This window comes from Periplaneta americana, chromosome 4, assembly GCF_040183065.1.
Source record: "Periplaneta americana isolate PAMFEO1 chromosome 4, P.americana_PAMFEO1_priV1, whole genome shotgun sequence".
Lineage (NCBI taxonomy): Eukaryota > Metazoa > Arthropoda > Insecta > Blattodea > Blattidae > Periplaneta > Periplaneta americana.
The window spans coordinates 24,836,012-24,863,088 of record NC_091120.1 but is presented as its reverse complement, the minus strand read 5'-3'; the positions used below and the strand labels follow the sequence as shown (position 1 = coordinate 24,863,088).

General features: G+C 36.0%; 2 protein-coding genes across 2 annotated transcripts in view; both read right to left on the bottom strand.

Annotated features, from left to right (window-relative positions):
* LOC138698793 (uncharacterized) overlaps nt 1–3,459 on the bottom strand; it is a 45,299-nt gene extending 41,840 nt beyond the window's left edge. The window contains exon 1 of the mRNA XM_069825020.1: nt 3,358–3,459. The gene's annotated coding sequence lies outside the window, so the exon portion shown is untranslated. The remainder of the gene's footprint in view (nt 1–3,357) is intronic.
* Nucleotides 3,460–8,313: 4,854 nt separating this feature from the next.
* The window catches only part of LOC138697616 (male-specific lethal 1 homolog), a 38,731-nt gene continuing 19,967 nt past the window's right edge, over nt 8,314–27,077 (bottom strand). Inside the window, exon 7 of the mRNA XM_069823016.1 lies at nt 8,314–8,440. The gene's annotated coding sequence lies outside the window, so the exon portion shown is untranslated. The remainder of the gene's footprint in view (nt 8,441–27,077) is intronic.

Below are 27,077 nucleotides of genomic sequence, written 5' to 3'. Positions count from 1 at the left end.
CTATATGCATTTCTGGATTCGCCCATACGTGCCACATGCCCTGCCCATCTCAAACGTCTGGATTTAATGTTCCTAATTATGACAGGTGAAGAATACAATGCGTGCAGCTCTGCGTTGTGTAACTTTCTCCATTCTCCTGTAACTTCATCCCTCTTAGAACCAAATATTTTCCTAAGAACCTTATTCTCAAACACCCTTAATCTCTGTTCCTCTCTCAAAGTGAGAGTCCAAGTTTCACAACCATACAGAACAACCGGTAATATAACTGTTTCATAAATTCTAACTTTCAGATTTTCTGACAGCAGACTAGATGACAAAAGCTTCTCAACCGAATAATAACAGGCACTTCCCATATTTATTCTGCATTTAATTTCCTCCCGAGTCTCATTTATATTTGTTATTGTTGCTCCAAGACATTTGAATTTTTCTACCTCTTCGAAGGATAAATCTCCAATTTTTATAGTTCCATTTCGTACAATATTTTGGTCACGAGACATAATCATATACTTAGTCTTTTCGGGATTTACTTCCAACCCTATCGCTTTACTTGCTTCAAGTAGAATTTCCGTGTTTTTCCTAATCGTTTGTGGATTTTCTGCTAACATATTCACGTCATCCTCATAGACAAGAAGCTTATGTAACCCGTTCAATTCCAAACCCTCTCTGTTATCCTGAACTTTCCTAATGGCATATTCTAGAGCGAAGTTAAAAAGTAGAGGTGATTCTTTCGTTTAATAGCTCTGGTGGCGAGGGGAGGGGGGTGTTTGTTTCCAAATCGACTGTATGGCACCGGGAAGGGTTCTATCTCGTGAGGATGAACATCATTGCAAAAAAAAAATTATCCAAAATAATTAATTTTTCGATAGACTCGTAACTTATGAAAGACACTGTATTTTTGTTTTAGGCCTACTCTAAAATATTTTGAAAATAGGAAAAAGTGACAACGTAATATAACTACAGGTTATGTCACTCTAACTTTGTCACAGTCCTCAGCCCCCTGTTACTTAGCTATTGGCGCATATGTACACGTCGTGCAGAATATCCAAATTGCTCTGTTATCATTGATACTTGAAGGTTACGTTCCTGGCAATGTCTCTGAATATTCTGTATTTTCTCACTTCTTTATATTCGTAAAGTGATAAAGCAAAAACATGGTTGTACCATACGAATATTTTTATCTAATATAGAATACGATATGAAACAATAATTATTCTTTGCGTTGTTATCGTTATTTAATGTTATTACATTAGCTATGACGTCAAGAATCAGTTTGTTTAAGCTATTACCTCCTTCGGTTTCTTTTCTGTTTTATATTTATAATTTTCTGATGTTTGCAAGTGTGTTAGGATATTGCAGCTGCTCTACTGTTATTAGTAACTACGTTATTTTTAATTAGTCGTTTCGTTTGTGATGTCTTGAGCGATGTCCTGTAACGATAATTTTTGGTATTTAATTTTATTGACTTATTTGTAATTGATTGAGGTTTCAGTTATTATTATAATGTTTTAGAATTTTCTTCTTTCGTATCGTATTATACAGTTAGCGGTAGTGCGCTATTTTATTTTATGATATCGGTACTATTCTTCTAGAATTTGCCTATTTTTTCATACTGTATTCTAAAGTTGAGCAGCTGGGATCTACAGTACATCGTAAAGTACCATGTTTTAAAATTTAGACTTTTTCGTATCGTATTATTCAATTTATTGGTAGAGATCTACTGTATTTTATGGCCATTGTTTTAAAATCTATATATTTTTATATTCTACTCTACTGTTGAGCTCGTGTAGCCCAAGTCTACAGTGAAACGTGTATTAAAACGGTGGCAAATAATATAATATAATATTATTATTATTATTATTATTATTATTATTATTATTCCACACCTGGGGAGTAACGGTTAGCGCGTCTGGCAGCGAAACCAGGTGGCCCGGGTTCGAATCCCGGTAGGGGCAAGTTACCTGGTTGAGGTTATCTCTGGCGTTTTTCCTCAACTGCATATGAGAAAATGCTGGGTAACTATCGGTGCTGAACCCCGGATTCATTTCATCGGCATTATCACCTTCATTTAATTCAGACGCTAAATAACCTGAGATGTTGATATAGCGTCGTAAAATAACCTACTAAAAATTATTATTATTATTATTATTATTATTATTATTATTATTATTATTATTATTACCGAGCGGGCTAGCGGCGTGGTAGAGGGCTGGCCTCGCATTCGGGAGGTCCGGGGGGCCGGCAATCCTAACTGAGGTTTTTCATGGTTTCCTCATTTATTTCCAGGCAAATGCGGGGATTGTACCTCTTGAAAGTCCGGCCATGGACGGCGATCCTTCCCTTAATCCTTTCATATGTGTGAGTGAATGCTGTGTAATGTCTTAAATGTTTGTGTTGTATCGGAGGTGGCCCTGGCATAGAGCTGATCCCTCATCCGGGGAGGCCCTCCATGTCCTTGCGTGGTCAAAAAAGTATGTATGTGATCCATAGATTAATTCCTCTCCCGACAGGTCGCGGCCCTGTAAGGCCCGGGTGGCGTGGGTCGTGTAAATGCACCTAAAAAGGGAGAGGTTAAACTGAGAGAAAGAAAGAAAGAATTATTATCATTATTATTATTATTATTATTATTATTATTATTATTATTATTATTATTATTATTAAAGTCGCCTGAGATTGATGTAGAATCGTTGTAGTTTATGCAGACATATTTCGTCGTTATTATATTAATGTTTTTGAAATCACGGTGCAATACGTTCGCTGTATAGGGCCTACAAACAGAACAGTATGCCTAATATAGGCTACACGGCATTAATAAATAATAAAATAAATTTAATTTGGCGAGTTTTGGTATTAACGAAGGTCGTCAAGGAGAAAAGACAATAAAATGAACGAGATCAGGAATAACAGAGACAAAATTAAGAACTGAATTAAAATTTATTTCAAATTTCACTACGAATTGTCTTAGTTTCTTGTAAAAATACAATTGGTGCCCCTACAACATCAACCTATTGAAAAATGTTTCACTTGGTATTTTTACGTTATTTATTATTAATCTTCTAAATACCGTAGTGTCTTTTAGGTATACCTAACCTACTGATAATTTTTTATACTGTTAATTCAAAGTCCCTAGTTTTGTGAAAGTCTTTCTATCGAAAATAAAAGAACAGCAAATGCAGGGGAGTGCCAAGGAAAACATGAATAAGTGACACATCCATGCAAGAGAAGAGACTGAATGAATTGGACTGGAATGACAGATAAGGTTATGTGGCGAACAAACATAAAAGTATAAAAACTCTAGGCACAGGGAGATGTTAAACATTCCAAACCTGTTAATATATAATAGATACTGCAATAACTTACCTCAATGAAGAAAACGATAAAAGATTAGAGATGATAACACATAACACTCGAAATTCAGTAAGTTGTTGTTATGAATGAACCACTAACGAACCCTTTGAACAGTTGAATATCAAATGCATGCAGTATTACGCATTGCTTAAAAGCACTGCCGTCCATAAACATAGAGGGCAGTGTTGCGAGATATTACCACTATTATCAAATTGGCATAATTGTCCAGAAACTAGATCCTATGTAGTAGTGGACTACCGCTAGAAGCGTTTCTGTGCACTAAAATGTCGAGCTGACTATATTACTAGTAATGGAATTCGTAACATATTGTCATTATAATATAGGCTATTTATTTTAATTTTATATAACTACATTTGTCATTTCCCACCAAGACAATGCTAAATCTTCAGAGGTAGTTACCAAATAAATTTTGGGGACAATAAATAAGAAATAATCTCGTTTTATCAAGATATTTGTACATTATGCCGACAAGAACTTTGATAAACATTGCAGAAGGAGCCCTTTGATTTTCACTTTTTATTTCTTAGTTTTATTTTAGGTCCATTTTTTATCCCTACCTGTTTTTTTTTTAAGAATTGATAGAACAACCTAACATAGAGAATGCAAACTGCATAGTTCATACCACAGTCTACTATATACAGTCACGAAGCTTGAGTTTTGAGGATGCTAGAAACAATAGGCTGTGACGGTACTATTTTGCATTGCCTGTAATGAGGCGATATTAGCGATCCTAGTGGTGAGCAACTATCTAATGTTTGCATATTTACTACGTATTGAGCTTCGCGACTGTATATACTAGACTGTGGTTCATACCCTTCCGAATTGCTCACGTCACAGTTGAATACGTAGAACTCAAATATACTCGACCTACAAAGAGAGAAAAATTGTAACGATGACTTGAAAGATTTTCTGTAAACTCTAATGTCACTTGTGGTATCATGGAAACAGACGTAATCTCGGAGAACAGTGTCAGAAATTATATTTCTAGTTTACAGTGGTTCCTTTTCCCAATTTTTGTAATTTAAGTAAGCACGTGAATAAAGCACGTAAATATAGTAGTAAATGTGACTGTTAAGGCTGGTTCACAATAAACCGGGAACGGAAACGACGACAACGAGAACGGAAATACTGTTAAAATAAATGTATTCAAATGTGAGCATTTACAATAGTTAATTGTGAATGCTCACATTTAAATATTTATTTTACCAATATTTTCGTTCTCGTTTCCGTTCCCGGTTTATTGTAGACCAGCCTTTAGTTTTAATTGTTCATTAGCGAATTAGCTGTTGCAATGTAAGCAACATAAAACAGTGATATCACTGCCAATATGTGTGTTGTATGTTTGGTTCAAGGAGAAATACTAATCATCTATTCACTCATTTATAGTACCATTTTTGGTCTAGGAAAAAGTCTCATCTATTTGGCAGCACGCGACAATGAAATAAGATTGGCAACAGAAAAATATTGGAAGTGTTGCTACTGCTATCTTTTGAATAAAATTGAATTATTTTAGCCTATTTTGCTACATTTACGTGTTGTATTCACTTGCAATTATTGAAGAGTATGATCCCAAAACGCGTTCGGTCCATTTTTTTATGAAAGGACTGGACTAGTTTTTTTTTTATCCACTGGTCTACGGACTGAGCGAGTTTTCAAGTGACATGCACAGTAACAAACTTTTAGACAAGGACTGGCGTTATTTTGAAAGAAAATAAGCTTAAAATATTATAATGATAGAGACCTCAAAAAATTACATATATGTATAAATATCATTAAAATGGTCAAATGGACTGAGCGAGTTTTCAAGTGACATGAACAATAACACAAACTTTTAGACAAGGACTGGCGTTGTTTTGGAAGAAAAGAAGCATAAAATATAATGATAGAGACCTCAAAAAATTACACATTATGTATAAATATCATTAAAATGGTCAAATGGACTCAGCGAGTTTTCAAGTGACATGAACAATAACACAAACTTTTAGACAAGGATTGGCGTTGTTTTGGAAGAAAAGAAGCTAAAATATAATGATAGAGACCTCAAAAAATTACACATTATGTATAAATACCATTAAAATGGCCAAATGGACTCAGCGAGTTTTGGAATCACTCTCTTCAATTACCGGTACTTAAATTACAAGAATAAAAAAGAAACACTATGAACTAAAAATAATTTTCGACACTGCCTTCCCAGATGATAGAAACAGAAGTGTGAGATGAACTTCATGCCTCGTGGTTTTCCACGTGGTCCGTCTTGTTCCATGTGCCTCAAGGTTTCTCTAACGCAATAAGGCAAATGTCAGGATGAGTCCTAAAGAAATGGGTCACGGATCTACATACTGTTACAAATTTCAGCATTTTCCAAATTGAAGCATTCACAAATCGCAGCCTCGGTTTTCGCGTGTTGTCTTGAATATTCCTGAGCGCCTAGTGCAAGGGATTGGATCCCTTGTCTAGTGAGGATAGTGACACACCCTCTTACTACACGCTCTGCTCAGATTTTTAACATCTTCGGCGACTCTGCCCTGTTTCTGTTTAGACGTGCTTGCGACATTCCTCTCCTCATGTGATAGCTATTGGATTACATCCACTTTGGGCTTTAACCCTTCAAAATTCCCTTAAGCTCTCTCAATGGAATAGTGAAAAGCTGGGTGAGACAAGTGTCCAACATGCTCAAAGTTAACTTGTTCCTCACAGCCCCAAATTTCCTTGCAAGGAAGAGCAATCACGTACTTTTTGTTTTTTCTCCCATTTCCCTTCCTTTCATTGCAAGGTTTTCCACAAGATCCATCTCACTCCATTAATGAATTGGGTGATAGGATTTATTTCGTCCTTAAATCCGCCCTTACCTAACCTAAAAATTACATACCAAGAATAAAGACGTTCCACGTATGGTAATCTAATAGAATTTATCAATCCCTCGCCACCTCTTTCATCTTATGATTAACCTGAAAGAAAACAACTGAACATAACATTCATAAAACTTTTTTGGCTCTATTGCGAATTATTTCATTTAAAAATTAGAAAAGGCAAAAGTGAAATACCGTACACAGTATTTTTATCGAAATTCATGAGCGAGTATTAGCATACTTCAAAAAATGGTATGACTTTCTTATATCGATTTTCATAAGGTACCGTAATAATTTCTTTTGGCTTTATAGACCAATTACCTCTGAGGAATTGTACGCTACTTCGGAACTGTAATGTAACAACTGAAGGGTAAAGGGTAATACAATGGTAACCCTAATTTTTTATTATCTGTAGAAAGGTGAATAAATACAATAAAAAATATGCACTAACGTAATGATACAAACAATTTAGCATAATGCTTAACAGTTCGCAGAAAAATGCTGAGTTGTTTCTCTATGAGATTCTATACTATTAAATGGTATGTATGTATATCTAATGCCTACCCACTTCACTTTACGTGATTCGGGTTCCGCATATTACGGATAGATGGCAGGACTGTGACCCATTTTCTAGTTCAGCGGGCCATGCTTTACATATGTGTATCTGTGGAGTATTTTGTCATGTACTAGGGTGAGTGTATGTGTAAGTGTAGTGTATGGAATGAGTGATGATGAAAATGAGGAAGGGAAAAGGGTAAACCTGGTCCAGCACATAGCCTACTCCTGTCAAATAGCACCAAGGAGGCCGCCAGGCTTAACGTTCCCGTGCGATGGACAAATCACTATCAACAGTGACATATGCCTTCTCTTCATATGCATTGCAGAGAGATTTGGAATTTAACCTAGCATATTGGTGTACAATCTAGCAGTTAGAAATTGTGCACCATCTTTCCTAGTCCCAAGGTAGAAATTTTACATGAAAATTTCTGACTCCGCCAGGAATCGAACCCGGGCCGGCTAATCTGGAGGTAGACTGGATATGTTGTACACAGAGTTTCTAATGTTAGAATTTTTGCTTCTTGAGGAGAAATATCTATTCTGTTAAAGATTTTGTTTACGTTAAGAATCAATGAAATCACTAACAATTTTATGACATTTTAAATATGGCTTCTGTGTGCAATAATTATTATTCTACCATGTACGCCAAGCTTTATGATAAACACTCACATCTCTGATTTCCAGCATTTTGCCAATGATTTCTGAATGTTCGAATATAACTCCATCGGAATTTTGGAAAATGGGATACAGTAAATTAATCTCATATCAGATCTAAGAACAAGACTAGGAGGGATAGAGTCCGGAATACAAACATTACTACAGCGTTAAAGATGAAGTCACTAGAGGAGATTATCCAAGAACTACAGTTGAAACGGTTTGGCCATGTACAACAGATGAAAACAGATCACATACCGAGGTTAGGGTTGAAAGAGTGAAGACTCCAGGAAGACCAGGGAAGATGGAATTAGAGAGGCACTACAGACTGTCTGTGAAAGAGGCCGTGACCTTAAACTGTGGACAGGAGCAGATGGAGATCTCTCGTATCCTCGACACCAAAAGGTACCAGAAGAGCGGATTAAGAAGGAGAAGATCTAGAGACCTAAATGACATAATCATCAACTACAAAAGCCCAGATAAAATGATAAGAAGATGGATTGTGACTTGTAAGCAACAGATATTGCTGTTTCTATCCTGGTCTATTTCCTTAAAACTAAGTGAAGCACTATCAGCTTCCATCATGCAGTCCACAAGGTAACTGCAAAAAGAAAAAGAAACTCTTGGACATTTATCAATATCACGAATTATTATTTACACTAAAAATTAAAATACAGCTTTATTTAAAAACATTCTACACCAAGTGTTATATCAGCTCTGATTTCCTAGGTCACAACACGCCGCTCCCTACGTTCCTTTGTCTCATACACTTTTTCTTTGTACGAGGGAGGGTCCCAAAGGCTAGCATCGCAGCCTTGAACAGCCTGTCTTGTCTTGCCACTTCGTTATGAAGGAATGGTTGGTGAATTTGAACTGCTTTCTTTGTAGATATTGACTCAACTATGTGATGACATCTTTCCTCTCAACCATGTAGACTCAAGGTCCGATAAGTCCCACTGGAGAGCCCTTTCACCCTCAGAGAGCATACACACGCCTCCACAGACAGATGCCATCTGTATACCAATCACAATATTAAGTCACACTGCACCATTTTGGATAGATATTATTGAAATAATCAGCAATATTGAAATGGATAGTGATGGTGAAATGATGGAGAGAAATGAGACAAACTCGAGAAAAACCTTCAGGAATCTTTACTTTGTCCAGTGGCGGCTCGTGAACTTGTGAATTGGGAGAGCTGCAGTAGATTTTGATACATACAAATTTCACTTCTTGATACCATTACTAATAAATATAGGACAAAAATAAATGCACTACATATCAAAAAACCAAAACTTCCTGACTTAGTTGGGAGATGTCTGTGGGACCATTTGTTAATCGCTAAAAAAAAACTAATACCATCGATTTCAGTCTGAATTTATGATCTGCAGACACTTAACTTGCAATCTACCAGTTCATTCTGAACTGTCTTAGAATTACCTTTAAACAGTGGCATGTTCCAAATGATTTTTGAGAGGCTCGTTTAGATTACTCACGAACTGTAGCAACCCACGAAATACACCAGGGTTCTTCGAATCGTTTTTTTCATCATGGCCCTTAAGGGGAAATTCATATTGGCCACAAAATTTGATACAATCAATATTTTTTTAAAATAATTTCACAATTTTTTCTCACTTCTTGATTATGATTGAGAATGTTTGTTCTGTTCGTTTCACTTAATTGCACAGTAATATTAGTTTTGCATAACATTTTTCAGGTGAGACTGCGAAGATTCGTGCATTTTGCTTTTTAAGGGCAAATGTACTAAATCTGTCACGCCACTCCTAGTCCATGCAGTATCACCACCGAAGAGGTGACAAGAAAAACAAAATACAGCATTTTTTTTTTTTTTTTTGTTCACGTCCACGTAACCACAAATGCTTAGCGTAAATTTCATTGTTATACTTCCTTACGTATATGCACTATTTCGGCTGGATGAAGCTTGAGTAAGATTTAAGTCGGGTAACGGATGACCCTTTAATTTCACATCAATCTTTTCCGCAAGGGAAAGTTGAGAAAAATAAAATTAATATTACGTAATTCACACACACTCATGCTTGCAAATTTGTACTGGTTAAGTTACAGTACTAAGACGTCACACCAAAGCAACACTCAGATATACTGATGGTCAACAATTTTCTAAAACTGGAAAAGAAGTTTCTTTCGTATTTTACGTGCTATATCAAAAGGATTCTACTCGTGCAATCATTTTGAGTTAAGGCAAATATTAGGTTCTGCTGGAGGCTGGATATATATGTAATAATAAGGCAAAAGAGAATATTAATTTCCTTATATTAACTCGATAAGATTCTACAACAAGTATGTGAAAAGAAAATAAAAATTTTGCTGTAACAATTCTTCTACAAATTAAAATAAATATTGTTTTTATTTTCCTGTCAAAGCAGGGAGTGCTGCAGCTCCGCAGCTCTTATGGACGGGCCGCCCCTGACTTTGTCTATCAAAAATACGGCTTCTTCACCAGGATTCAAACCCAGGCCTGCAGTCATCATAAGCCAGCACTCACACCATCTGGTGTTGTCTTGTACACTTAGATTCTCTAAATTTTCTAACGAGATCATGCAGAGGAGGACAATCAAGGCCTGTCATCTGAAACATTCTCTACAAACCTTGTTTGCACTTGTTTGGCAGAGTTATTGAGTAAATACGAAACAAAAATAATAAACCATTTCAGTCACATGATCACTTCTCACTTGTACTGAATGACATAGCAGGAGACCTAAGTCCCTTCCATAGGAACCAGGTGAGTTCTATTGTCTTGTGTTGTCTCAGCCTTGATTGTAGCTAGTGTATACAGTGTGAGGAGCATTTAGGGTCGTTTGGCAGTAAGAAAATAAAACAGGCACACTCTACCACCAAGATAAAACATGTCTAACTACAAGCAAAAATTAAGCATTTGTAGAAACTAAAGACAGGTCAAATTCTCTCCATAATCATTTCAACTACCATCATGATATTACTTACTTACAAATGACTTTTAAGGAACCCGGAGGTTCATTGCCGCCCTCACATAAGCCCGCCATCGGTCCCTATCCTGAGCTAGATTAAACCAGTCCCTACCATCATATCCCACCTCCCTCAAATCCATTTTAATATTATCTTCCCATCTACGTCTCGGCCTCCCTAAAGGTCTTTTTCCCTCCGGTCTCCCAACTAACACTCTATATGCATTTCTGGATTCGCCCATACATGCTACATGCCCTGCCCATCTCAAACGTCTGGATTTAATGTTCCTAATTATGTCAGGTGAAGAATACAATGCGTGCAGTTCTGCGTTGTGTAACTTTCTCCATTCTTCTGTAACTTCATCCCTCCTAAGCCTAAATATTTTCCTAAGAACCTTATTCTCAAACACCCTTAATCTCTGTTCCTCTCTCAAAGTGAGAGTCCAAGTTTCACAACCATATAGAACAACTGATAGCAGACTAGATGACAAAAGCTTCTCAACCGAATAGTAACATGCATTTCCCATATTTATTCTGCGTTTAATTTCCTCCCGAGTGTAATTTATATTTGTTACTGTTGCTCCAAGATATTTGAATTTTTCCACCTCTTCGAAGGATAAATCTCCAATTTTTATATTTCCATTTCGTACATTATTTTGGTCACACCATCATGATATTAATGTTGACAAAATGAAACTACTATATTGGAAATTAAGTATCTCAAGAATTAAAATATATACAGTGTGTCCCTAAAGAATGTCAACACTTGTATGGGTAGTGATTCACACTTACATACAGGAACTTCACAACTTCTCCACTTGTTCACCATCGTGTTCAACACATGTAAAGAACCTTTCCTCATGCGGTATGCAGAGCTTGGATGCACATTTCTAGTGGAAATGCTTCAGTTACATCCATTATTTTCTCTCACAGATCGTCAACATCACATGGCTTGGTTGCATATACACGGTCTTTCAGCATACCCATAGCCAAAAATCGTAGAGAGTAAGATCTGGTGAAGATGCTGGCCATTGCATTGGTCCTCCTCTACCAATCCATCTTCGTTTAAATGTTTCGTTATGATACATTAGACCACCGGCGTGGCTCAGTCGGTTAAGGCGCTTGCCTGCCGATCTGAAGTTGCGTTCGGGCGCGGGTTCGATCCCCGCTTGGGCTGATTACCTGGTTGGGTTTTTTCCGAGGTTTTCCCCAACCGTAATGTGAATACAAGGTAATCTATGGCGAATCCTCGGCCTCATCTCGCCAAATATCATCTCGCTATCACCAATCTCATCGACGCTAAATAACCTAGTAGTTGATACAGCGTCGTTAAATAACCAACTAAAAAAAAAAAAGATACATTAGGACATCTTGAACAAAGTGAAGTGGAGCATCATCCAACATTTCCATATAGTTGACCTGGACGGACCACATTCTGCACTGTATCATCTTGTTATTTTGCTTGGACTACATAAGAAAGCCTCTTGTACAGCAACTATGTTTTCAAGGGATCAGCCTGCACATGGTAAACTGCTGTTTGCTTTGTAACTGTCAGCAACTGAACTGGTTTCAATGAACCTGTCATAAATGCAGTAGTAAATGGTTAATCTAGAATTCTAGATAACTGCTGATGTAAAATAAAATTCATATTTTTTTGCGAACCACTGTGGGAGAATGAAAAACCTCCATCCATGCCCAAATCTTCCATTTCTGCTCCAAGCTGAATTTTGTAACCATATTTACAATAGAGATGAAAACAAATTCATTGTAGCCATGGCCTACATTATTTTGAAGAAATGAAAACATGTTGCTCTTAAGGTCCTGCGTATAATCATATAAACTGAATCACTATCCATGTAAGTGTTAACATTTTTAGAGACACAGTATATTAGTCATGTCACAATTTAAAAATACTTCTACAAAAATAATGCAAATCACTACTAAAATACTTTTTAAGGCGTTAAAAATACACGCATAATCATTAAATGTAGTAGTAGTAATAATAATAATAATAATAATAATAATAATAATAATTAGGGGCCAGAAGTTCATACATTTGCATATTTTTTTGTGAAGAGTATATGTAACTATATGCTTACACATTATGTGTACGAATTATAAATTTTTGAGTTTATTAACCATAGTTTTATGTTGGATATAAGTGCATATTTTCGTTATTTTTATAAATGAATAATATTTTCAATACTTTAAAACCTATACGGCATATTTATAAGATTTACAATATTTTTTTCCCCTTATGAATACAAAAAGCAGGGAGCTGCATGGGAGGAAGAATGTGTGAATCAAGTGCTTAAATACAAACATTCCAACACCATGGGCTAGGTAGCTTATTTATTTTATTAGGTTATTTTACGACGCTTTATCAACATCTTAGGTTATTTAGCGTCTGAATGAGATGAAGGTGATAATGCCAATGAATTGAGTCAGGGGTCCAACATCGAAAGTTACCCAGCATTTGCTCATATGGGGTTGAGGGAAAACCCCGGAAAAAACCTCAACCAGGTAACTGGGAATCGAACCCGGGCCACTTGGTTTCGCTGCCAGACGCGCTAACCGTTACTCCACAGGTGTGGATGCTAGGTTGCTGACTAGCATGTCTTCATGAAGAAAATTTCTGTTAAATGCTCATCAAAGGGTTCAGTTATTTAGATCAGTAGCATCGAAGGTTAGGTCATGGTCACAGTTAGGTTAGGTCACGGTGACATGAGATGGTTCCGACGTCTGATTCTACATCCATCTCTTAACATCACGTCATACACACTTCATTGATACGAGTGACTGATTAACAAACAGAATGCCAATACTTGCATTCTTTTCAAAGACCTCTTCTGAACATGGCATCACTAATGGGTTTAAGTTTAAATTAAATTTTAAACTTTTGATTGTCAATACATCCATAACCTTTATGACTGAAACTGGTCATGTAACATCAAAAGATTCAAATAGTGTGGTCACCTTTAAAAGACTATAAATTTTACAAATGTTTATCACATGTTGTTGTTGTTTTCTAATGCCAGGCGTTTCACAATAAAGTCATTTGACCTCTTGCACTCCAATATTTTTCAAAGATATTATCATGGCCAGCCACTGAAGCACAGATTTTGAGGTGTTCCGAATCCATTTCTTGGTTTGAGTTGCACAATGGGCAGTTAGGGGACTGATATATTCCAATTCTATGCAGGTGTTTGGCCAAACAATCATGGCCTGTTGCCAATCTAAATGTAGCTATAGACGATTTTCGTGGTAAATCGTGAATTAACTGTGGATTATGAGGCAAAAAGTTCCATTTTTTCGCTTGAGATTGTGTTATCAAATTTTGTTTGTTGAAGTCTCAATATGTAGATTTAATAAATCTTTTCACAGAGTAATACGTAGATTTAGTAACAGGTCTGTAAGTAGCAGTGCTGCCCTTCTTTGCTAAAGCATTCACATGTTTATCACATGTTGAAAGTGACTTAGAACCACACCTTATATAATTTTAAGTTGGCTTTATACATGTTTTTAACTTAGTTCATAATAAGTGCATATTCTTCTTGTATTTAACCTATGCTCAATTTGTCAATTTATATCCCTCCACCTGAAGATGATTTTTAAAAAATCGAAAATATTAGTGGAATTATAACCTTGTAATGTAAAATAAAAGAATATTGTTTCTGTATTAACTGATAAGTTGTAGATGGAAACTATAAAATAATTACTATTATATAATTGCTGTCATATTAAACGTAAATTTAGAAAATGTTTCTACTATCTTAAGTCAATGATACTGGTTTAACATTATGATGAAATTTAGGAAACACTTCTTCTATCTACAATAAATTGTTACAGGAAAAAATATTACTGGTACAGCATTATGAATAAGGTTTTAAAAGTATTGCTGTAAATCCTGGCAAAATTTTCCTTTTAGAATGCCTATAAACAGTAAAAAGCAACTGAGGATGAAGTACCTGTTGTCAGATGCTCATACAAAATGATTACGTATTTTTTCAGTTGTATTTAGGCAGCAATTATTGTAAGGAAAAATACATGTGAATCTATGCCATAACGTATACGGTATATGCATAAATTATGTTCTTAGTTTATTACGAAAAAGATAATTTCACTTGGCAGAATGTTTCACAGAATATGAAGGTAAAAATAAGAACTTTAACTTCTTTACCATTTTGTACATTATACCGTATAACACAAAAGTCACTTATCAAACGGGAAAAATAAGAACTTTAACTTCTTTACTACTTACCATTTTGTACATTATACCATATGACACAAAAATCACTTGCCAAATGGGAAAAATATTATTTTTAATGACAAATGTAGGCATACTTATCAAATTATTTTCTTTCAAACAAATCTCTCAGTAAACACAATCTACCATGAAATAACGTACAGCACAACATTATTACATTGCATTACCCTCAGATAAACATGACTAAATTTGCATATAAAAATTGCTGTTCCCAATGCAAATGTACAGTGGACTATCGCAAACATTCAAAATGTGTTCCAAGGATGAACCTTTGTTTCAGTTTCATCTATAGATGCAGGCTCTATCTGAAAAACATGACATTTCACACATCCCCACAGAAAAAAATCTAAAGTGTAAGGTCTGGTGACCGTGGAGGCCATAAATGAGATCCATCTTGTCAAATCCAGTGCATATTGAATATGTCATTTAATTTCTCACGAACTATCATAGCATAATGCGTTGTGGCCCCATCTAGCTGAAACCACTTTTTCATCCATTTATTCAGTGGTATATCACAAAGGAAGTTTGTTACAATGCTGTCCAACAATTCGTAAAATGTGTACTACTTTACATTTCCATAAAAAATACAGTACTACTTTATATTTTCATAAAAAAAAATACAGTTCCACAATCATATTGCCTTGTACTCCACAGCACATGATTATTTTCTAAGCACTAGGGTCACTGAATTCACTTACCCATCTTGATTTTCTTTGGACTAGTATATGTATTTTGTGTATAAGCATACCCATCCAGAAAAAATATACATTCGTCACTGAATAAAATAAAAAAACATGCTGAAGGAAGGATTGGTCAATACATAACCACCACATGTTTCAGTTGCAGTAAGCCTATTTCATTTGTAGATTGTCTTCTTGCATTGCGTGTACATGCTGCAATTTTCAGTGGTGGAAATGTGCAAATTTCAATATTCTGCACACCGATTCTCTGATACCATTCTCTCGAGCCACATAGCACAATGACTTTTTAAAACTGACATCATACAACTCTATTGAATGTGTTTGTTGGTATCTGATTTAGGATAACCACTTCATTTCATGTCAAACAGTCTAAATTTTGCTTTAAATTTATGTAATAATCCATTTTGAATCTTGCACACACTACTTTATGTAATAAACTGCCTATACACTGTGTGATGGTTTGGGAATGTCTGGATGACAATGAGAAACTCGTCTGCAGCTTCCTTTGATGTCCTATAATTGTCCACACAGAGCAGTACTAACTCTACTCGTTGTTCAGGAATCCACATGATCTTTCCTTGAAATCTCACTCAATGTCAATTACAACTCATGATAAAAAATCATTTCTTCTTTGGTTTCAACAGCTCCAAACAATAAACAAAACAAAACACTAACAGTAGCATCTTTGTTTATCATGGCCTACTTCACGATTAAATCACAAAACAAATCTAAACAAAAGATAGCAGTCATTTCCAAAGAGAATAACGCATTCCATTTGGCAACTGATTATTGTGTCACACAGCAATGTCTTACTAATACTGAAGATAGTACTATAAAAGAATACAGAATGCCGTTGTAGTAAAGAATATATTGTATTGTCAATAATATTTCTAAACAAGAATAGCAGGACGCACAACTTAAAGTTCAATGAAAATTTCACATTCCTATCTTATGCACTGTTACTATAGACAAAATGCTGGATACAGATCAGCGGTCAATAAACCAACAAAGTTCTCAAAACTGTAATTACCCATACATTCTCGAGATGTGGACTTCTATGGTTTTAATTAAAACTCACTAATAGCAAGTAATTAAACGGCTAACATTAGAAGTAAAATAAAAAATATCGCATTTATGCGCACACAACCTTCCACTACTTTTCTAGTATAAAATAAGTAAAATCTTATTTTGCCATGAGTAGGTAAACTACAGGAAGTATGAATCAAATTTCTTACACTCTATTAATGCAATTCATATTAATAAAAGTGTTTGGTATATGGCTAATCAGTATCTACATTATAAGGATATGTTTTTACTAGTTTCTTTTAAGTTACCGGTATATGTTTTTGAAATCTAAATCTTTTCCGCATACCCATGAATAACTAAATTCCTGTTTTCCAGTTTTCTTTCCTCTCCCCACCAATTCTCTTTCTGAAATAAAACAACTGCTACTAAATATATTATATGAACAATACTTAAACTAAATATCAATAATTAACTTCAAATTCGTAAGTCATTTGGTAACTTCTCATAAAAATATTTTTCACATTTAACTACAGTAAAACCTCGATAAGACGCGCCCGTTTATTATGCTATCCCGTGTAATACGCTTTTTTTGTCCGGTCCCTGCACATTTCATATATAACGCCTTTATAAAATACACCGTTTGTTGCGCTCAACTCCTGCATAATACGCTGTTTTTGTAGAATATTTTCGATAGCATTTTCAGCTATGTACTGTAACAGCAATGAAACATCTTGGTCACTGAACTCACTGGTGCCATTAATCTGAAAAGTATTGGTATTCGACCCTTTACCTGCGCATTTAAACCTTCTTACTTCATACCTTAGTATACCCCATCCTCTTGTTACGGTCCCTTATTCGACTCCTTATCTGCGTGGTTAAAGCCTACATACAGTTACAATATCTCACCCTCTTGCTAACCCTCTCTCTCTCAAACAGCATTCCTCACTCGGCTGTAATAAAATTCTGGACATTTTTGCTGGGCAGTTTGTTGTCCTTTAGTGTATTGAAGTGTCTGTGAATGTGATTACAATGAGTGTTAAACGAAAAACCCTTTCTGTGTCGGAAAAATTGTAAATCTTATAAAAGTACGATGAGAAACAACTCTCTGATTCATTAGGAATCCCATCATCGACATTAAGAACGATAATAAAAAAATCGCGTCTCAATCACTACAGCTGCGACGTCGGGAAGATGTAATCGCAGGAAATTGAAGTGTGGTAAACATGAGGACTTGGAGTACACGCACACAGTAAACAACTATAAATGACTTCTTTTTTTTTTTTTTTGTTTCGAAAGAATTAAGTATAGTACATATTGAAAATGTCTTTGACATACAGTACAGTAATTACATAATGGAGTAGTACTGTATTACCTTTCATGAATCATGTATTTCAATAAAGAAAAATGCTAATAAATACTGTATATAAGTCAAAATTAGTATACCTGCCTAATACACGGTCCCAGTTAACATGCGGTCCCTTGAACAGCGTCTTATCGGGGTTTTACTGTAATTAATCCTGTCACGTCAACAAATTTAATATTGACTATCTACAAAGCTTCTGCCTTGATCATTCTGTCTGTAACAGAATTCATATCTCTACCTGTTTCTAAGGCCCGTTATACACTTGAAGAGATCTCGCTAGCGAGGAAGGGGCAAAGAGCCCTCCTCCACACACTACAGAGAGTTGTCGCTATGATCATCTATGCACTGCCTTCATGCAGAGAGCATTTTTTCTGATTGTGATAATCACTCGTTGGGGGAAATAGTACAGGTTATGTCGTACTTTAAAAATGATGTACAAATGCCACTATGTTGAATCTGAATCTTCAGATGACGACGAAATGGATATGAAAAGAAAATGTAGGCCTAAAATGAAAGCCAGAAAAATCTGGATAAGAGATCACATTGTATCTCACGAAGATACAGGCGAGTTTTGGTCACTAATTTCGGATTTGGATGATGATAGATTTAGGCTTTATTTCAAGTTGAACAGACCTCAGGTTTTTGCAATTCATGATATGCAATTCTTTGCTATGTTCTGATTAAAATTATTGAAACTGTTAAGATACATAGATACAATTTCAAATGTTATAATTAATACGAGGCGCATCCAGAAAGTAAGTTTCCCTGTTTTTTTAAAAAAAAAGAACACACACTTTCAGGAAAACCTTTATTGGCAACAGGTACAGCAATGTTTCAGCTATTTTTCAACATAGCCAACATCAGAATTGAGACACTTGTCGTATCGTGGGGTCAACTTTTGTATCCCTCTGTCGTAGAACTCTGCCGCCTGTGAATGGAACCAGCGTGTGACAGACGTCTTCAGCTCTTCGTCGTTGCCAAAATGCCCACCGGAGGACAGGAATTTCTTGAGGTGCAAGAAAACGTGAAAATCGCTGGGAGCAAGATCAGGACTGTAGGGTGGGTGATCAAACAACTCCCAGCCAAATTCCGTCAAAACAGCTGCTGTGCACCAAGCCGTATGTGGACGAGCATTGTCATGGAGGAGCACAACACCTGCAGTAAGCATTCCATGCCTCTTGTTTTGAATGGCACGTCGCAATTTTCGCAGTGTTTCACAGTAACGGTCAGCGCTCACTGTTTCACCTCTTGGAAGGAAGTTAATCAGCAGAATGCCCTTCCTGTCCCAGAACACCGTGCACATCACTTTCCGTACCGACAGCGTCTGTTTGAATTTCGTCCTGACTGGAGATCCACTATGCCGCCAATGCATTGACTGCTGCTTGGTTTCCGGGGTGAAGTGCGAAATCCAAGTCTCATCACCCATGACGATCCTGTCGAGGAACTCGTCGTCGTCGTCATCGTGATATCATTGCAGAAATGTCAGTGCTGCTCCTAAACGTTGCATTTTGTGTTCGGGTATCAGGTTATTCGGCACCCACCTGGCACACACTTCTTTGAACAGCAGGTGCTTTGTGACAATCTCATGCAACAAGGATCGCGATATCTGCGGAAAATGGCTGCTCAGCTCCGTAATTGTGAAGCGACGGTTCTCCATGATGCACTGCCGCACCAGCTCAACACGATCATGATTGATGAGGGACGGTCGCCCACTGCGCTCATCATGGACACTCTTTGACGACGTTCGGAAAACTGCCTACACCAGCGACGCACCATCTGCTTACTCATGATGTTCGGCCCATAGACCTGACGATGAATTTCAATTGGCGCAATGCTTTGTGCATTAAAGAACTTTATCACCGACCGAACCTCGCAGGCCTAGAAGGAATAAGAGCTTCCATTTTGGACCACTGCTGCCATGCTACTGGCACTAGGCGGGACCTGTCTGGCTGGCATATGATTGATACGTCATAGATCTGTTACGCATGTGCAATTGACACAGCTAATTACGTTTACTTTCAAGGGGAGAAAAATCGGGAAACTTACTTTCTGGATGCGCCTCGTACTACTAAAGCTCATCAAAATAAAATATAGCCGTACTTACTTTCAGATCATCTGATATTTGTCTCCAGAATTCTTCTTTAAGTTTAGTGTTTTTATAGTTTTCATCCTGTGCATCATATAGGTAAATAGGTCTATGGGTGACATCGTACAAGTTTGATAAGTTTCTCACTGCAATTATTATGAGCCAACTTTCCTCATTGTCAATAAAATCAATACAATTCACTCACCACCACCTGTAATATTACTTCTTCATCTTTTTCTGCATTCAATTGTCATAAAGAGTATAAATGTCAAACATCTTTGATAAATGTGTCAAGAAAATTCGCTGAGCTACCGATTCCAGCGAGAAACTCGCTCAAGGTTTTCGCATCTCCTCCAGTGCGTGGACGTCTGTTTGAATCCATGTTATCAATCTTTGATATTTCTCATTATGCATTTCTCGCTAGCGAGATCTCAAGTGTGTAACAGGCCTAAAGGGCGGACTTCAAAATCCTGAGGTGGAGGAAACAATGTACCATCCAATATAAGATTTTATAACACTGTAATGTGACAATCATTCTAAAGTTTTAGCATATATTTCCTTTGGAAGGAAAGGAGAGGAATGTGAAAGGTTAATTCTGGAGCATGAAGTCAAAATACTTGCTTCCTATATGGAGTAATGAGTTTAGCATTTTCAATGGAGGAAAGGCTTTGAACTTAACTAAACAAGTTGGATGCTATGTAGAGACAGAATCTTTACCACTCGACATGAAATTTTATGAAATAACATATTCTACATGTTATGTTGTTGTGTACAATAAAAATGTATGCTGTAGCAAAATCTCTACACGCAACACAAGATACCAAAATATTGTAATAAGCAGGCTTCGAGACTTCGGACCCGATAGAGCAGTTCAGTGGGAAATCTGCATAACGGCGTACTGAGTATAGTAGTAAAGCATACAGTGGGTTGGGGTACTGTAGAATGAATGTCAACAAATACGCAAAGGAAAACGCTCTGGATTTGAAGGTTCTGATGAATAATTTGGTTTTCATACAAACCTATTTTCAAACTGTGTCTGAAACTATTACACGGTTAGAAAAGTCAGAGCAAGAGAGCCGGAAGCCCTCAAATTAATTGAGGAAATGACGCAGAGAATTAATGAGACACCAAGTACACCAATTACTGAACGTGTAAAACAGAAGTGGAAATCAAATTTAAGTAAAAATAACGTATATGGAGCATTGTGTAATATAAACAGCAAATTAGTGGATATAGAGTCACCCGAGAATGAAGGACTGTCTCTTAGAGACTACAATGATGTTAGGTTTTTTCGTTTTGCTCCTATCACGTCATGCGACGTAGAGTGCATCTTTTCACAGTACAAACTGTGTTTGGTAGACAACTGAAAAAGATTTACGTTTGAGACACTGAAAATGTATCTTGTAGTACATTGCAATTCGGTACTGTAACTGCACTTCCTAGAGACGACCAATAGGATAAATTAGAAATTAAAATTGCTAAATGCTTATTTCCACCATTAACACTGTGTATAACTAAACACAAATGCTTATAAAAGACAGGAGAATAAATGCTTTTCACATTCTTTTGACATTGTCATTGTGTAACGTATATTTACTTTCAGAATGTCCATGTGTGTGCGTTTCCCCATACTACCGTACTCTACTCTAAATAGCAACGTCGTTACCTCAACACACCTCTACCTGCAGCGAGTCAACAACCTATAGTACATGCACAGTAAACTTATTGTATCGGGTCCAAAGTCTCGAAGCCTGGTAATGAGCATACAAATCAATGCAGTTTTCAGTGATTTTTTACAACTGCAAAATGATAAAATTGAAAAGAAATTTTGAGTTTTACTGCATTGAACTGAAGACTTAGGAAAAATATATTGTAATGCTTGTCTTGTCTTCCCATTTCCCACTAACGATAAATGAAATGTCAAATTTTTGCCACAGAGGCATACAATATTGAAGATGTCCAGCATCCATACGAATGTATTTCTAATAAGAATGTGTTTAAGAAATGTGCTTACATTTTCTCCAGCTTGTCCCACTCTGCTCTCAGATGCAAATTAAATTCTTATATGTGAAATTGTATAATTTATAATAATTTACATGACAATGCCACTGATCATGACACAAGTAACTTGCTAAATTTACAAGTCAGTAATTTAGAAACATAAATTTCTCACTTCCCAGAACATACTCTACTAACTGCACCCGTAACTACCCTAAAATTTCGTCTACATCAGACACAAAACAGTGAACCTATACTACATTAGTTTCCCTCGTTTTCTGTTTCAAAGTTATGACATAAAACCTTTCATCATATAATTTGCTCTTTCAGAATCATCATCCTGTTAAGAAATATGCAGTCTTTAAGAATTAGCTGAACCACTGCGTTCCCAATAAAACAGACTGTCGAGAGTTTCAAATGTAAACCATCTGCTCTTGCCCTGTAACAGTTTATGTATGTACAGTAGCATGCAAATTAATCCGAACAACGTGATTACTTATGCAAAAACACTCAAACGGGATAAAAAAAGGATCTAAGACATACCTCAGTAATCTATGTGGCCTCCCTTGTTCCTAATAACAGCTCTGAGACGATTTGGCATGGATTCCACTAATTTCCCACAAATATTCTTCATTTCTTCATCGCAAAACCATACACCAATGAGGGCAGAAATCATCATCTCCTTTGTAGGACAATACATTTTTTGCATTCTTCTTTTGCAAATTGACCACAAGTTCTCAATGGGGTTGATGTCGGGTGAGTTGCCTGGCCAGGGGAGTACCTGGATATTCTTCTTGTTGAAGAATTCTGTAGTTTTTCGAGACGTATGGCATGGTGCCAGGTCTTGTTGTAACACACCTCTGCCATCTGGAAATGATTTTTGCAGCTGGGGTACGATTCTGGTTTCCAATAAGTGAATATATTTGTCAGAATTCATCATTCCCTTGATAGGTATTAATGCTCCAGGCCCTTCATGTGTAAAACAACGCCAAAACATTACATACTTTAGGGGGGTATTTGGGTGCTTGTTGGAGATAAGCTGCTGTTACTTTTTCGGATCCTTTCCGTACGTAAGAAACACGGTGGCAGTGGACCTCGAAAGGAGACTCATCGGAAAAAAGTACATTCTTCCAGTCATTCACTGTCCAGTGTTGATGTAATTTTGCCCACATTAAGCGTTTTTTGCACATAACAGGGGTTAGCAGTTGCTTCTTAATAGGCTTACGAGCCCTTCGTCCAGCTTCCAAAAGCCTACGCCACACTGTTGTGACGTGAATATTCGCCCCAGTGGTAGCCATTAACTCACGGGTTAAGTCGACAGCAGTTAGTCTAGGATTTAATTTACTTTTCCTGACAATTAAACGATCATCTGCAGGTGAAGTCTTCCTTTTCCGGCCACAGTTTCCTTTTTTCTGGAGTGTGATGGATCCAGTCTCCCTGTATCGTTTTATGATCGAATTAACAGTAGCCAAACCGATGTCACATTCTGCAGCAATTTGCCTCTGTGTCATAGAAGAATGCTCTGCTAATGTTATAATTTTAGACCGTTTTCGTGGAGTTATATCCATTTGTGAAGACGACAGAATGTACACAGGATTGCAGTATTAAGTCTTCAACACAACTGAAATGCTTATAAGTACAAAACGACAAGCAAAATGTCACATATTATAAAAAAAATAATAACGACAGACCTTCAACAATGGAATTACACGTACTACAGATGTCAATTAAAACGGTATGAGCAGCTGTGAGGCCAACAATGACAGAAAATGTAAAAATATGTTGTATTCGGATTAATTTGCACGCTACTGTATGTATATATGTATGATGAAACTAATGTCCAATCTGTTTAACAGGAAATACAAGCCCTTACTCCACCTGCTTTTCTTCACAATTAAGAAGCAAGCACATTTTTTTTTACTCCATCCACTTTGATTTGACCGTGTCACAATCACATACACAAATATGTGTCATGGGATTTTGTTCTTTGTTCCATTTTTGTCACGAAAAATAAACACACTTCTGCCTCTAATGCTTCTCTGCATTTATTAATACTCTCCTACTAACAAAAATTTGTATCATTTGTTGCAAGAGAGTGTAAAATTTGCTTGTCACCGACATTCATCACTCAAGGACAAGTTTCTTAACACAAATTCATAATAATCAAGTCATGCCATTCAACATATTTACTATTTTTCTGATCGCAATCCACACCATTATATCAGGATGCTGTAGGAACATCACATGATAAAGCAGGGACAAGTGTGCCATCCAAACGTAACTACTGCCTCATATGAAAGTTTCAATAACAAATTTTAAAAGTGAATAAATCTTTTGAAAGATTTACATAACCTGCTCGATACAAATTAATAACAACAGTGATAAATAATTTCAACGCTATATTATTATCTCAATCTTCTAAGGAACCACATAAGAAGCATTTTAAATCTTTGGAGGACTCCTTATGTAATCCATCAGCAAGTTGAACAAAATGGCTGCTTTGGCAGTAAATTTGTCAAAGAACGTGTCTCTGCTTCGATATCCTATTTCAGTGTCTCAGAGTCAGCACTGGCAATTTTACATTCACACTGTATGAAAACAAATTAATTACATTTTTCTTGAAATTATGGTACATAATGTGTTTCATTTGTTCTTTGGGAGAGATAAGGGAGGAATTATGTACAGGGGGAGATTATGTGAGTAAACAATGATCATCTCAATTTTTTTTAAAACTCTCTGTATCCTACAAAATTAACTCATGCCTTGAGATTTTCAATGCCATCCTACTTTACAAACAAAAAAATTGCAGCCAAAGAGTATCTATCGCTCACTCCTGAATTCTTTGAATAAGTTATTTCTTATTTCTGGACTTTAGAGACATTTTCTACTCAGAAAGAAGAAAGGTGAACTTTAATGCCGGCATCCATTCACATAAAAATAACAATAAATATAAACTGTCTTCATGTCAATAAATTTCCAATAATTTGTTAATCTAATGCCCTTGCGAAACTTATGTACAAACTGTCACCAGAATATAATATAGTGACTTAAGGCTAGGGATTGGTGAAAATAACGAAAAAAAACCATTAAAAAAAATGAAAATTTTGTTTTTAACTCTAACAAATTAAATAATGTTTTAGTTTTCTAAATCTGCGCTTATGTTCGCTCTATGGCAATTTAAACCCCCCTCAGGACAAATTTAAACGAACTAGCGCATACGTGTAACTGCAGCCCATTAAACTGACACTGCTGTCATTCTGACAGACTTTGGTCTCAATTCTAACTAATTTTACTTTTCATTCAGTTCATATTTCTCGCTGTTATGTAGGAAAAATATGTGTGTGGTACACCTGTATAGGAAGGAAGGATATCGATTGTATATATCATATACATACAGTAGAACTTAGTTATAACGACATCCAAGGGACCTTGAAAATGTTGTTGTTATCTAATGCCGGGCTTTGGCAACAAAGCCATTAGCGTTCTTGCTCTCCAATATTTCTCTGTGGTGGATCCATCAGGTAGAACTTCACAGGTTATGAGATGATCTTCAGTCATTTCTTCTTCTTTGTTGCATAGAGGGCAATTTGGATTTGTGTAAATTCCTATTTTATTCAAGTGTTTGGCCAAATAATCGTGTTCTGTAAGCAGTCTGAATTTTGCTACTGCAGATTTACGTGGGATTTCTGGAATAATTTCTGGTTTTTTTATTAAAAAGACCTTGAAAATGATGTTGTTATAAACGAGTGTCGTAGCAACCGAGATTCATATTATCAGTCTAGTGAGATGGAAAATGAAAAATAATAAACATAGGCTTATTTTAGATTTATGTATTCACTTTTAAGCATATCATGAACACAATAAAATACATATAGAATTATAAATACAGTATTCTGTATTAAAACAGTTTGTTCATTATTCACCAAACTTATTTACTGAGGAGTGAAGTAATCAGTCATTTTACTCGTACTCTGTTGTCTCCTACTTATCCCATAAACACTTTCTAAATTAAATTCTATGTTCATTATTTCAGTTGCAATTTCACTGCTCCTTCTCCTAGCTTCATATTCCCTCCTCTAGCTTCATAGAAATGTTCACAATTCTAATAGCTTCTAAAGTGTCACTCACTTCTTTTAGTGGCCATACTGCGTTAAAATGCGTGCACTTAGTGAAAACTTCCTGTCGAAACTGGCCGCATGCAGGTACCATTAATACCGCATGAATTCGGGCAGGCTACAATGGGATGGGGAATCTGCCTGCATTCCAGAGGTCTATGATAGAAGGGAACAGTAAAGGATTTGCCAGATTTCAGCAAAATATTTCTTAAAATACTTTGGTTCTTAGAAAATTGTATTCTAAACTGAGGTTGAAAATGACGTTATAGGCGAGGTAGACGCAAATACGTTTGTCATATTAAGCAAAGTAGGAAAGGATATTTCTTATGGGGAATTAGTTGGGATCACAGAATATTTGACGTTATAGGCAAGGTGTCGCATAAAACGAGATCGCTATAACCAAGTTCTACTGTACTACACTTTGATACTCGTTTTCTCGATTTTCCAATTTTCAACATTTTGTAACATTCAAAATGCTCTAATGAAAGCAGTTTTTCTCAAATCTCAATGAAATTTTCCACAGAAGTCCACAAAAGCAAGTGACGTAAACTGACACTTGTGTTTTATTCTGCTATTAAAAGTATTCAAATAACCATGTGTTGAGAATGTGATAAGTTTTAAAAAATTGAAAAATAAATAAGTAAAAGGATACATTTTTTTTCTCAAATAGTAATTGGAAAAATATGAAAACCATGTGTAATATTTTACATATATCTATCAGGAATAAATTAAATACAGGTTAAATTTAAAGAAAAATTATTTAAACTTTGAAAATCGGAACAATTATAATTCAGTATTAAAAAAAAACAACAAAAATTAATTATAAGTAAACTAATAGGAATATCAAATTGAAAATTTGTGTATTGCACGTCCATGCTGTAAGAAATATGTGTTTAGATTAATTGGTGTAAAATGTTGTTTTCTAATGCCAGGCGTTTGACAGTAGTCATTTGACCTCTTGCACTACAATATTTTTCAAAGATATTATCATGGTCAGCCACTGAAACACTGATTTTGAGGTGTTCCGAATCCATTTCTTGGTTTGAGTTGCACAATGGGCAGTTAGGGGACTGATGTATTCCAATTCTATGTAGATGTTTGGCCAAACAATCATGGCCTGTTGCCAATCTA